This window comes from Coptis chinensis, chromosome 4, assembly GCF_015680905.1.
Source record: "Coptis chinensis isolate HL-2020 chromosome 4, ASM1568090v1, whole genome shotgun sequence".
In the NCBI taxonomy this organism is placed as follows: domain Eukaryota; kingdom Viridiplantae; phylum Streptophyta; class Magnoliopsida; order Ranunculales; family Ranunculaceae; genus Coptis; species Coptis chinensis.
Window position 1 is genome coordinate 76,170,637 of NC_141459.1, and position 13,302 is coordinate 76,183,938.

At 46.8% G+C, this 13,302-nt stretch overlaps 1 non-coding gene across 1 annotated transcript; it reads right to left on the minus strand.

Moving 5' to 3' along the window:
- Nucleotides 1-10,024: 10,024 nt before the first annotated feature.
- On the minus strand, nucleotides 10,025-10,105 carry LOC147504854 (small nucleolar RNA J33). The gene has a single exon (XR_015194082.1). It is a non-coding gene; the product is annotated as a small nucleolar RNA J33 (small nucleolar RNA).
- Between the last annotated feature and the right edge of the window lie 3,197 nt (nucleotides 10,106-13,302).

The following is a 13,302-nucleotide window of genomic DNA, read 5'->3' on the forward strand; positions in this document are numbered from 1 at the left end:
ATGATCATCTTTTCTCCCCAGGTGGGATCCTCCGTTGGAAACTCTGCTAAGAATTCTGCCACCGCCTGTGCCTTCTCCGCTGTTCTGATCTAATATTGTATCTCGTAAGAAGTCAACATTACTGCCCATTTCAGCATCCTCCCAGACTTTTCTGCTTTCAATGCTTGCTTTAAAGGCAGATTTGTCACCACCACTATAGAGTGTGCTTCAAAGTATGGTTTCAACTTCAGGGCAGAGAACATCAATGCCAAGGCATCTTTTTCAACTCTGCTATACCGGGTCTCGGCATCCAGCACTGTTTTACTTTGGAAGTACACCGGCTTTTCTAACTTACCCACAACTGTTTTACTTTGGAAGTACACCGGCTTTTCTAACTTACCCACAATTCTGACTAGCACTGAGCTAATGGCATACTCCATGACCCCTAAATACAAGTATAATTTTTCTCCTTGTTCCGGTCGCGACAGCAGAGGAGCCTTACCTAGATAACTCTTCAACTCCTGGAACGCCTCCTCGCATTCCGCAGTCCATTCGAAATCCAGAGTGTTTCTCAGCAACCGATACAACGGCCTACACTTATCCGATGACTTTGAGATGAACCTATTCAAAGCCGCGACCCTTCTTGCAAGTCTCTGCACCTCTTTGACGTCCTGAGGCGACGACATCTCCACTAGGGCTCTTATCTGCTCGGGATTGCCCTCTATTCCCCGGTAAGTAACTATGTATCCCATAAACTTCCCCGTAGTAATGCCAAATGTACACTTCTCTGGGTTAAGCTTTAAATTGTATGACTGCAGTATATTGAACGTCTCTTTCAAACCCTCTAAATGTTCTTCCTCCGACATGCTCTTCTCCACCATATCATCTATGTAAATCTCAATCCCCTTTCGGATCTTGCTTTCAAACATTTTCTCCCCTAGCCGATGAAATGTGGCCCCGACGTTCTTCAATCCAAACGGCATTCTCGTATAACAATATGTACCGCCTTCCACCACGAAGGCTGTCTTCTCTTGATCTGGCCTATACATGGCAACCTGGTTATATCCCATTGATGCGTCCATTAAGGAAAACACTTTAAACCCTGCAGTTCTATCCACCAGGTCGTCTACTCTCGGCATGGGGTAGCTGTCCTTGGGATATTCTGAATTCACGTCAGTGAAGTCGACGCACATACGTACCTTACCATTCTTCTTAGGCACCGCGACCACATTTGACAACCAGTCGGTAAACGACACCTCTTGTATTATACCTGCCCCCTTCAACCTCGCGACCTCCTCGCGAATTCCTTCGGCATACTTCAGTCTAATTCCTCGCATATTCTGTCTTACTAGCTTAGAGTCTTCCCTCATATGTAACCTATGACATGCAAATTCTGGGTCTAATCCGGTGACCTCCTCAATCGTCCACGCAAACACATCTTTATTGTCAGACAAAAACTGTACTAACTTAACCTTCCATTCCTCAGACAAACTGGACCCCACTGATGTGAACTTCTCCTCGTCGCCTTCCCCCAAATTCACTACCTCTATCTCATCCAAGGTCTTCGGTCCCTCTGTTAACTCCGCCGACCCCTCCCCGATGGTGCACTGTAATTTCTATGCCTGCCTCTTCCTGGAACGTGAAGTCTCTTCCTTTGATATGTAGATCAATCTCTTCACTGTACTCTGGTGACTGTTTTTAGCTGACACCTGATCCCCGTAGACCTCATATACCCCGGTAGGGGTAGGGAATCGAATCACTTGGTAGTAGGTAGAGGGAACTGCTTTCATCTCGTGAATCCACCTCCTTCCCAGGATGGCGTTGTATTGCGAGTTGGCGTCCACCACCTTGAATGTCACACCCGAATTTCGGTGAATTGAAAAACATTATTTGTTCCGACTCTTGATCTCAGGGTGTGGCGACTCTCAACTCCCAAAAACCCATAAACAGTTTAAATATGCGGATAATTAAAAACCAATAAAAAATTTCAATTAAACAAATGTCATCTTCATTACAAAAATTCATCAAATAAGATTAGGTTACAAATCTCTTTCCAATAACTTTTTATTTAAAATTACAAATGAAAATACAAATAACTTTGTCTCAACTAAAATATGTTTGGGAGAAATAAATGTATAAACACTCCATTATTATATATGTGAGATGCTACTATGAGGTAGTATATGATTGGTGAATATTTGCCTACGGGATTGTGGCTTAGTGCAATAATATATTGGCACGTGAAAGAATGAAAATGGTTATGAGATATATTCGAGACATTTCTAAATATTGTGGCTTAGTGCAATAATATATTGGCACGTGAAAGAATGAAAATGGTTATGAGATATATTCGAGACATTTCTAAATATTGTGGCTTAGTGCAATAATGTATTTGACATGTACGTGATATAGTGAAGCGTTTATGAGTCATAAATGTATGACACTTGAATAAATTACGAAGCGAAAATCCTAGAACGACTACCACAACTCATGTGATTGGCCGTTACGGCGTTTGATTAATCTGAATGGCGCCGGGGAGTAAGTAATGTGATTGGCCCTTCTAGCGTTTCAGTTAATCTGAATGGCCTTCGGGCGTAAGTAATGTGATTGGCCCTCCCTGGCGTTTGATAAAAGGCTGAATGGCCCTCTGGCGTAGCCGAATAGTGGCTTGATTATTCCGTAAGCAAAATAGAGCGATGACGTAGCGATATTTTATGCGAATAGTGGCATTACTTACATAATGGCTTCCGTGTGAGGATTTACGGTGTCGCGGCATCATTCGGGGTAGTTTCGCGGGTGGTACATTATGTAAGGGGAGGCATGTGGATGTACATGTTAGTTGGGTTGGGTAGCGATTGTGGTAGCCGGGGAAACTAGGTAAGACATAGATACGGCGTGAATTTTAGGGACGCAAAGAAAGCCCGAAAGAATCTAATTATGGTAATATGCTTGGTTGGTTATTTGTTTAGTTAGAACCTAAGACGCCTCGATGGAGGAACTACATGCCTTATTTATAATGCGTATAGTTTGTTGTGTGGTTAGTGGGAAGTTAAGGCGCCTCAGTGGAGGAACTACCTGCCTTAATTATTTTACTTGAGTATGTCATATTAGTCGTTGAAAGTTAAGGCGCCTCGGTGGAGGAACTAACTGCCGTATGGATTATGTATATATTTGTATAAGTATATGTTGTTTTTAGAGCTACTCACACCAGCATTTTTATAATGCTGACCCGATTTGCATGTTTGCTTATCGGGTGTGTTCATTCAATGAACATAGTTGATAAGTTTTGACAGGTTTAGTGTTGAAGAAGAGTGGTTGCTGCTTGTGGTTTGTGTTAGCGTTGCATCTCAGGATTTGTTTTGTTTTCCCTTGAGGTGATATAGATTTTTAGTTGAGACAAAGTTATTTGTATTTTCCTTTGTAATTTTAAATAAAGAGTTATTGGAAATAGATTTGTAACCTAATCTTATTTGATGAATTTTTGTAATGAAGATGACATTTGTTTAATTGAAAATTTTTATTGGTTTTTAATTATCCGCATATTTAAACTGTTTATGGGTTTTTGGGAGTTGAGAGTGCGTCACACCTCGAAGATCGAAGAGTCGAGAACAAATAATGTTTTTTCAATGCAGCCGAAATTGGGGTGTGACGATGAATCGAGAACAACATGTAACGGGTCCGAGTGGTCCTTTGGGAGCGAAGCTCCTCTTAAAGTTCTGTCATGCTTCGGTTGAACCCATACAAATTTGTTGGTGAGGGTTTCAACTACTTCCTTTCTATCTTCATTTCTTCCATTGTCCCTCTAAGCGGTAAAATCTTGCCGACCGCGATCACTAACACCCTCTTTATCATGTAATTTCCCATCGCGACTGTGATCACCAGCACGTCCTCATGCGGGGAATCGATGGCCTGAAGGTCCGCATCGGTGAACATTATACTTCCCCTTCCATTCGCGGACCAGGAGGTCGCCCGCGAATGCCCTGCTTATTCATGGACTCTTTGTATGCTCGCCGCGCCCGTATTCTCGCCGGTGTGCATTGTGGCTCAATACCTCTCGAAGATCACGTTGATCGTCCCCAATATCCTCCACAGGTCGGTGCTTACTCTACCTTCTCTTCTTCTGTTATAAACTCCTTCAACAACCCCTTTCCTATCATCCTCTGAATCAACCATCTTAACGCATAGCAGCCGTCTGTCTCATGGTTGTGTATTTGATGATAGGCACAATAGGGTTTGCCTTGTACCTCCACTGGTTTGGTTCGCGGACCCTCATACCCCTGCAAATTCTGAATCAACGGTAATATCTTGCTCAACGACTTGTTCAGTGGCACTTGCTCTACCTCGCGATAGGGCTTTTTGTCTCGACTCTCCCTCCTAGCCTCTTCTCTGCTCCTCTTGGGCAGCGACGAATATCCTCGGTATCCGCTGCCCCCTTTGTCTGAGGGCCCATATCGCCGACGCCCCTCGCCCTTTTCCAGCGATAACACCGCCTTCCCTGGCCTTCTCACCTCCTTCTGCATGGTGTCTTCATACCTAATGTACTTCTCCACCCTCGGGTATAGATCCTGTAATGTTGCAATCTCATTCTTGGCTACCGACTCATGTACCCTTGTTCCCGGGCGCAATCCTCTCTCGGAAGCTATCACTGCCGTCCTTTCGTCCAGATTCTCCACTTTCAAGGTCTCCGCTTTGAATCTACACAAGAAGTCCCTTAACGATTCAGCGGACCTCTGCCTTACGTTGAACAAGGCCGCGATGTCCACAACACGCTTCTTCTGGTGTATAAAATGATCAATCAACGCCTGCTCCAACTCCTGAAAGTTATTAATACTCTTAGAAGGTAATCTGTAATACTAGTCAGATGCTCCCCCTTTTAAGCTTGCCGGGAACATCATACATCTCAGCCCGTCATACCGCGGCTCCTGCCACAACGGCATCTGCTGCCGGAAGTGATGAATGTGGTCAGCGGGGTCCCCAGTCCCATCGTACCTCTCAAAACTTGGCTAGTTGAACCTCTTCGGCACCTCCGACTTCCAGATCGAGTCCGCCAGTGGGTTGCGGTTCAACCCTGCCACCACCTAACTCGCCGCACCTCCCATGCCCTTGGCCTGTTCAGACTAGCCTTCAGATTGCTGGCGATCATTTCTCTGACTTGCTCCTTGGTGAGCCCCACCACCGTCTGTTCTTCTGCATCTATTCCCCCTTCCTCCTCTCTCTCTGCTCTCGACACCTCCCTTTCCGACTTTCCGACTCCTCTATTGTCTCTTTTTCTCTCCTTAACCCCTCATTTTCTTCTCTCAACCTCGCTATCTCCTCATGCAACAACCTTGTTTCCTCCGCCTCTGACATTACTGTCTCTTCCCTACCTTGCTCCTCCCTTTCTCCTCCTTCGATTCCACATCCATCTCGTGACCGTGCGTCTTTTTTGGTCGACCCACTCTTCTTTTTGTTGCCATCTCACTATTTTCCACTCTCTGTCTCCACAGACGGTGCCAAATGTTGTGACCTATCCTTCTCTCCTCCTCTCCTGTTCTATTTATAATCCCTCATCTCTCTATTAGGCCATCCACCTGTCCCTCCATCTCGGTCCATTGATTACAGCGTGGAGGGTTCTCATCTGACCAGGGGTTTTCCCGTGCTCTGGCGGGCGCGTGTCACGATGGTACAATTCGGTCGGCTATCCCTTCAAGTCGGCGACTCTTTAATCGGTCCTCGGTTCTCAGCCTTCATACCGGCTCCTATGTCCGCGGCCCTAATAGAAATGCTTCTCCCCACTTGCATGTCCTCTTTCTGGATCCATCACCCGCCGGACCGTCGGCCATCATAAATTGGGTCGCTACACTTGCCTTGCCATGGGTACTTTTCCTGCTGTACGAAAGATACTACATTCGCTGAATTTGTTTGCACTGTCACTCTCCTAATGTCATGAAGTAATGCTAGCTTGAGTCCGAGTTCTAGGCCTTGCATCTCAACCAGTGCTATTGAGTTATAATCAGAAACTCCATGTGTTGTGGCAACTACAATGCCATTACTGTCTCTTAGAACTGCTGCCCATTGTCCCCTTGTACCTTCTACACTGTCGTCAGTATTAAGAACACACATTCCCTCTTTTGCCATTTGCCATTTACACTTAATTGGGATTTCAGGTCTACTTCTGTGTCTTTATTCCATATAGACCTGAACCTTGCTCTCTCGGGGCCCTCCTCCGATCCATTTTGATTTTGATTGAGTGTATTTTGGTCTTGACATCTTTCATTATCAGATCCAACACTTGTGCTGCAGTAGCGAATTTATTATGGAATATCCTTGTGTTTCGTTCCCTCCATGTCCAATATATGAAACATTGAAACCTGTAAGTATCGGTCTCAAGGTGTTACAACCACTTTACCGCGAATCTCGCCAATCTCTAACTTTACTCACATTCACTCTATATTTTGGATCGGCTGCACCAATTCGGTTGCCTACGTACCCATCTCGGGATCAAGCCGCCGTAGTTCACCTCTCTCTCCTCACCCTTCTATGCCTCCATTCATTGCCCTCCTCTTTTCTTCCTCCTTCCTTTTCTTTTTATATCCCTCTCTTAGGTTTTACTCATGGGACATAGTATGGTCCTGGGCCTATTCTCTGGGCCCAATACATACTATGGTATGGGCCTTATCTCTTGGGCCAGTACTTATGTGATGCATTCCTGAATATGGCTACTACATTTGCCCCCTCTCGAGTTCGGCGACAATGACGACGGCGGACCCGAGAAGTCTTCAAACTTCCTTGTTTCTCTCTTTGAACTCTAGATATCCACAGTATCCTGTGACTGTATGTAGTCTTCTCCTCCTCGGGACATTTTTCGGTATCCATGTACTACGCTCTTTGGACCGTATGTCCGTGAAGTACTCAATCCATCGGTTCTTGTTCATATACCCCATTAAGCGTATCCCCAAAGGATCTCATCCCGCCGCTCTCTCCCTTCAACTCGATCCAATGCCCACAATGTGTGTCAACCTGACCATAAGCTCTCCTTCATAGAACTTCACTACTATGTCCACGGATTAATCTCACCTCGATAACATCTCTCTTTCCAAAACTTACCACTATGTCCGCGAAGTGTCTCTCAGCCTGTCATAATCTCTCCTTCACATAACTTCACTTCTATATCATGAGTGTCTCACCCTTTCATTTCCCCTTTCGTGGGACTCAACTATCTCATCCCTTCACTCTCTCTCTTCAACTCAATACAATGCCCATGATGTGTCTCAACCCTAACCATCACCTCTCACATAGAACTCCCTACCATATCGGCGGTATGCCTCCCCGACCACTGCTCTCTTTTCGGAACTCAGCGCCGCCTGTCGGAGTGTATCACCCTACCACCATCTCTTCGAGAGAACTCTCAGCTGCCTGTCGAGGAGTGTATCACCTCGACCACCATCTCTCCCCGAGAGAACTCACCACTATGTCGCGGACTGTCTCGATACTGTCATAAGCTCTCTTTTCACATAACTCACTACTATATCTGCGAGAGTGTCTCACCCTTTCATTTCCCTTTCGTAGAACTCCATTGTCTCATCCCTTCGGCTCTCTCTTCTTCACTCAATACCATGCCCACAATGTGTCTCAACCCAACCAACACCTCTCACATAGAACTCACTACCATATCGGCGGTATGCCTCCCCGACCACCGCTCTCCTTTCCGGAACTCAGCGCCTGTCTGCGGGTGTATCACCTCGCCACCATCTCTCCTTGGAGAACTTCACCACTATGTCTGCGGGTGTCTCAATACAATCATAAACTCTCCTTCACATAACTTCACTACTATATCATGCGAGTGTCTCTCCCCTTTCATTTCCCTTTTCGTAGAACTCGGTATCTCATCCCCCGCTCTCTCTCTTCAACTCGATACCATGCCCACGATGTGTCTCAACCCAAACAAAGACCTCTCACATAGAACTTCACTACCATATCGGTACACCTCCCGAGCCCTGCTCTCCTTATCGGAACTCATCGCCGCCTGTCTGCAGAGTGTATCACCTCAGCCACCATCTCTCCTTCGGAGGACTCACCACTATGTCCGCGGATTGTCTTGTCCCCTGCATTTCTCCCTCTCATAACTTCTTCAATGTCGCGGAGGGTCTGCTTGACCATAAGCTCTCCTTCATAGAAATCTCTATCATGTCCGCGGAGTGTCTCACCCTTTCATTTCCCTTTCATTTCCCTTTCATTTCCCTTTTGTAGGACTCAACATTGTATCCGCCAAGGGTCTCATCCCCCTTGCACTTACTCATGGAATTCGATATACCGTCTGCAAAGGGCCTCCTCCCCTCTATTTCTCTTTTGTAGAATTCAATAGTATTGTTCTTACGGAACTCCGAGACGCTGGAGGACTCATCCCCCCCCCATTGTCTCTACGAAATGGAGTCTATTGAGGGGCCACTCTGTTTGCCCCCAAGTCTGATTGGGATCTCATAATGCGCGGATGGCTCACCCGCTATCTACGCTTGGGTGGAGTCGATGAGGGCAACTCTGCTTACCCCCAGGTTTGACTCGGATCTCATGTCCGCGGAGGGCTCATCCCCCCCGTTGTCTGCGCTGCGGGTGGAAGTGGGATGAGGGGCAACTCAACTTGCTCGAGGTTTGACTTCGGATCTCATGTCATGAGGGCTCATCCCCGCTATCTCGCTCGGGTGGAGTCGATGAGGGTAACTCTGCTTGCCCCGGTTTTGATTTCGGATCTCATGTCAGCGGAGGGCTCATCCCCCGTTGTTCGGATCTCATGTCCACATATCTCTTGCATCTCCGGCCTGCGGCTCAACCGGAGCTCGGGGCTACTCTCTTTGACCACCTTTTGTCTCTTGCCTTTCGTCGCGAAGGGCTCACACCCAGCGGGCTCGCTCGAGCTCGCTGTTGGGGCTCTCTCATTGCCTCATGTATCTCTAGCATCTACGGTTAGGTGGAGGGCTCATCCCACTCAGCGGGCTCGACCGGTATCCACCGGTTGGGGCTCTCTCATTGCCCCATGTATCTCTAGCATCTCTACGATCAGCGGAGGGCTCATCCAGCTCAGCGGGCTGGCTCGGGCTCTCGCCTGTTGGGGCTCTCTCATTGCACCATGTATCTCTAGCATCTCTGATCTGCGGAGGGCTCATCCCACTCCGTAGGCTCGCTCGGGCTCTCGCCGGTTGGGGCTCTCTCATTGCCCCATGTATCTCTAGCATCTCTGATCCGCGGAGGGCTCATCCCACTCCGCGGGCTTGCTCGGGCTCTCGCCAGTTAGGGCTCTCTCATTGCCCCCAGGCTTGACTCGGATCTCATGTCCGCATATCCTATCTCGCTCGAGGCTTCGGACATGCCGAACCATGATAGCTCTGCCTGCCCCACACGCGTTGTTTGGACACGAGGGTCCGCGGGGGGCTCATCCCCCCCGCACTCATTCGGATAGTCCCGCGACATATCCGCGAAGAGTCTTCGAACCCTCCGCTCTCTCCCGGAATGCTTATCGGGGAAGCGGCTCGGCTGCCCCATGTTTGATTCGGACAAGAGGGTCCATGACAGCTCTGCCTGCCCCACACGCTTTTTGGACCACGAGGGCAGTATCCTATCCAGCTTTCGAGGCCGGACACGCCGGTCCGGGACAGCTCGCCGCCCCCACACGCGGCTGCCCGGACATGAGGGTCTACAGGATCCTATCCCGCTCGAGGCCGGACTGATGGTCGGACAAACTCGGCCTGCCCATGTTTGATCGGACCGAGGGTCTGCGGAGGGCTCGTCCCCCCGTACTCATCCGCTTAATTGGGCTTCATTGTTCCTCATGGGATATAATATCTCCTTTACATGTGGGTCTTTCTTAGCTTTCTGAGTTCCTCAAATCTGGCGAGCAACTACATATGTGTATTTCCTAAGAGCAGTTCCGTACTCAAGGTCTTTGAAGGCTACCCTTGCCTTTCTATTCATTCGCTCATGCCGTGAAGAGCGTGACACATCGAGGCGATGCGAGGCTTCATTTGATGCCTTGTCTCTTTGAACTAACAGGAGCAAAGGTCTTACGATCTCTCCACGATGTCCATCTCGAGGCGAGAATCAAGGGCGCCAAACATCTTGAGAGCTCTATGGTAATACATCATGCCTCTTATAGATACGAGCAATGTCGGTCTCCATGCGATGCCCGAAGCGGAGATCTTTTAGCTTGTTATTCCCTATTTCATTTTCATACACCATGCCCCTCTCAAGCATCCTCTCTAAGAAATTTATCCACTCATCATCGTCAATTTTCTGCCGATAGAACAGTGTAGAGACACCATCTTCACTCTCAGTTCGCAGCTGTTCTTTGTTGTACAAAACTTCTTTGTTATAGTAAGGAGTAAGGACACTGAAAGCCATCATTTTTTCAACTTGGGGAGCATGGGGTATATTCACAAACAAGGATTTGCTAAAGAAAGCAACACGGCGTCTTGACTCCAGATTAATTGGGTCGTTGACCCTAGAGTCCCTGGATGTTAGACTTATACGCACATGATGAACCTGGCGGTAGAAGGTAGCATTTTCAATGTCGGGCAACTTGATGGAATTCTCAAAAGCCAGTTGGAGTTAGTAAATTTGGACTCGGAGGTGCTAAACCATCTTCTTTTAGTTGTTTCGGCGTCCTCTTCACCTTGGGAAATCTTGAATCAAAACCTCATTACAAGGCCTGCTGCGGTGTGTTCACCAACTTGTTGAGATATTTCTTAGGCTTATCCGGAAATCCACAAAGGGATATTAACCCATGAATGAATTTGCCACCGCAATCGTTTTGTAGATTTTTCGTGAACCGAATCGAATTGAGTCATCTATCTCCGCAAAAGGTTGCAAAAACTGAAACCTTAACCTCAACTGTTGGATGTTCCGAATCTCACCCAAATGGTCAAATAACCCACCAACGATCCAACCAATGAAGAGAATATTGAGTACCATCTCTGTATATCCACAAGGCAAATCAAAAGCACTGGAAGCCATAACAGCCTGACCGCCAATCTGTTATTGATACCAAATAACTCAAGCCAATCATAATCTATTCTTTTAAGCTTCCATATAGCCTTCATCGGTTCACCCCTGGGCATAATCTGGAAGTAGAAACTGAAACTAAACTTTGCGGCAAGAATGAGAATCCAGAAAACTGAGTGCTCCATGCTGTCAACAATCCCTTCACCGAGGCCACGACCAACAAAATTCGGCGTCGGTTCACGGCATTAAAGATTCTCCATTAGTTTCCTCGAGAAAGTTACGCACCCAAGGTAGAACCAATAGAACCCTTTGCTAGTACCTGCGGGAGGAGATATCTGGGTATTTGCAATAAGGAAAACCTTACGCATTATACGCTTTGCTAGACCCTCTCCAAAACCGGTCCATATATAACAACAAAGGCAAAATTTGTCCATCTGCGGCAACAACACTCTTTAGCACCATCCTCGGGCCAAGCGCCTTGTCTTCGCTTTGAAACCAATCCATCTTGAGTGAAAAATCTAGTAAGGATTGAAACAATCTAAATCTGCCCTAGTGATAAACACACTTAGTACCCAAATGGGTGTCGCGATTTGGTGTCGCGATTTCTCAAAACTTGCCCGCGGATAAGCCCACTTTGACTCTTCCGCCCCCCCACAACTATAATTGCGGCTTGAAGAAACAATAAATGCCTAATCCATAGTCGATCAAAGCTCCTAAACACATTCAAAATGACCTCTGCTTTCAACAAAAACTGTCTTACCAACACCCTTTCGCTTCCCTTTAGTCACCTAAGAACTAGCATATACATAGTCACCCCGAAGGCCCAAGCTTCGAGACCGGGCCGGTTGTTAAGATCTGAAATGGGTCCAAACCGACCCATTTCCCCATCTTCTCCACCCATCTCTCCACCACCGGATCGACCCGATTCACCACCACCAACAACGAGCGAAGAATCCTTACGCCACCGTTCACATCGACTATTTAACTTGTGAATGACATGATACAACAATGGGATGTAACATACTTGCACCGATATGATCTCTCGGACTAGTGAACCCAACATAGTCATCCAAGCTTCACTCTTGATTCCCCACCACTGTCTTCTTTAATTATTTTCGAACTACCCTCTCCTCTTCTCCGGCCATTAAGTGGTCGGATGTGAGACTTCGGTTATTCCTCGCTCCTTTATTGTGCTCTTAAGGAAAGTAGTACAAAAGGTGCCGACTTGAGGCAAGGAAACAAGCGGACCCGACAGCGGCATGCCACATTTCGAGTTTATACTCTTCTTAGTTCTTGACTGATCTTGAAGCTCTTTCACAATCTTCATTTCTTCAGCAAGAATAGGTGCCCCTCCATTCATCACCACCCCACCTCTTGCTTTGCTCTTCTCCTCCAAAGTAGACATGTTTCCTTTCTCTATTACCCCAAACTATATTATATCAAAGCGGAGAAACCCATCTTCCTAAGTCTTAAAGCACTCAAACTCAACAACACCCCATATTAAAACCGGCTATACTCAACTTGAAACACAACAGCCCCACATCTCAAAATCTAATCTTTCTTCAAAACTCAACCGCCCCACTTCCAAAAACCTTATCTTTTAGCTCAAAACATCACCACCCTCTCTCTCAGAGTAACATTTAAGAAACCAAAATAGAGGAACGAAATAACAGAAAATGGTCAAAAGCTTGAGTGTTTTTTGTAAGAATGGAGAGAAAACTTATCTGTTTAAAACTTTTATGTCCCCACAGACGGCGTCATTTGTTACAACCACTTTACCGCGAATCTCGCCAATCTCTAACTTTACTCATATTCACTCTATATTTTGGATCGGCTGCACCAATTCGGTTGCCTACGTACCCATCTCGGGATCAAGCCGCCGTAGTTCACCTCTCTCTCCTCACCCTTCTATGCCTCCATTCATTGCCCTCCTCTTTTCTTCCTCCTTCCTTTTCTTTTTATATCCCTCTCTTAGGTTTTACTCATGGGACATAGTATGGTCCTGGGCCTATTCTCTGGGCCCAATACATACTATGGTATGGGCCTTATCTCTTGGGCCAGTACTTATGTGATGCATTCCTGAATATGGCTACTACACAAGGCATCCTGATTTCCTCCTTTCCCCTTGCTCTTAGCCTGTACCCAATCCAACTCTTCCTGCCATGATTGCTTCCTCTGTTTGTTGTAGCCAGCTCTAGCTATCAAACCTTGCCAGACATATTGTGAGAAAACACAATGGAAGAACAAATATTCTTCTGTTTCCACCCCATGATTGCAAAAAGAACACGGTTGGTGAACCAACCACTTTCCATTATTTCATTCTGTGCAGCGTCTTCAGCTTTCCTTTCAATG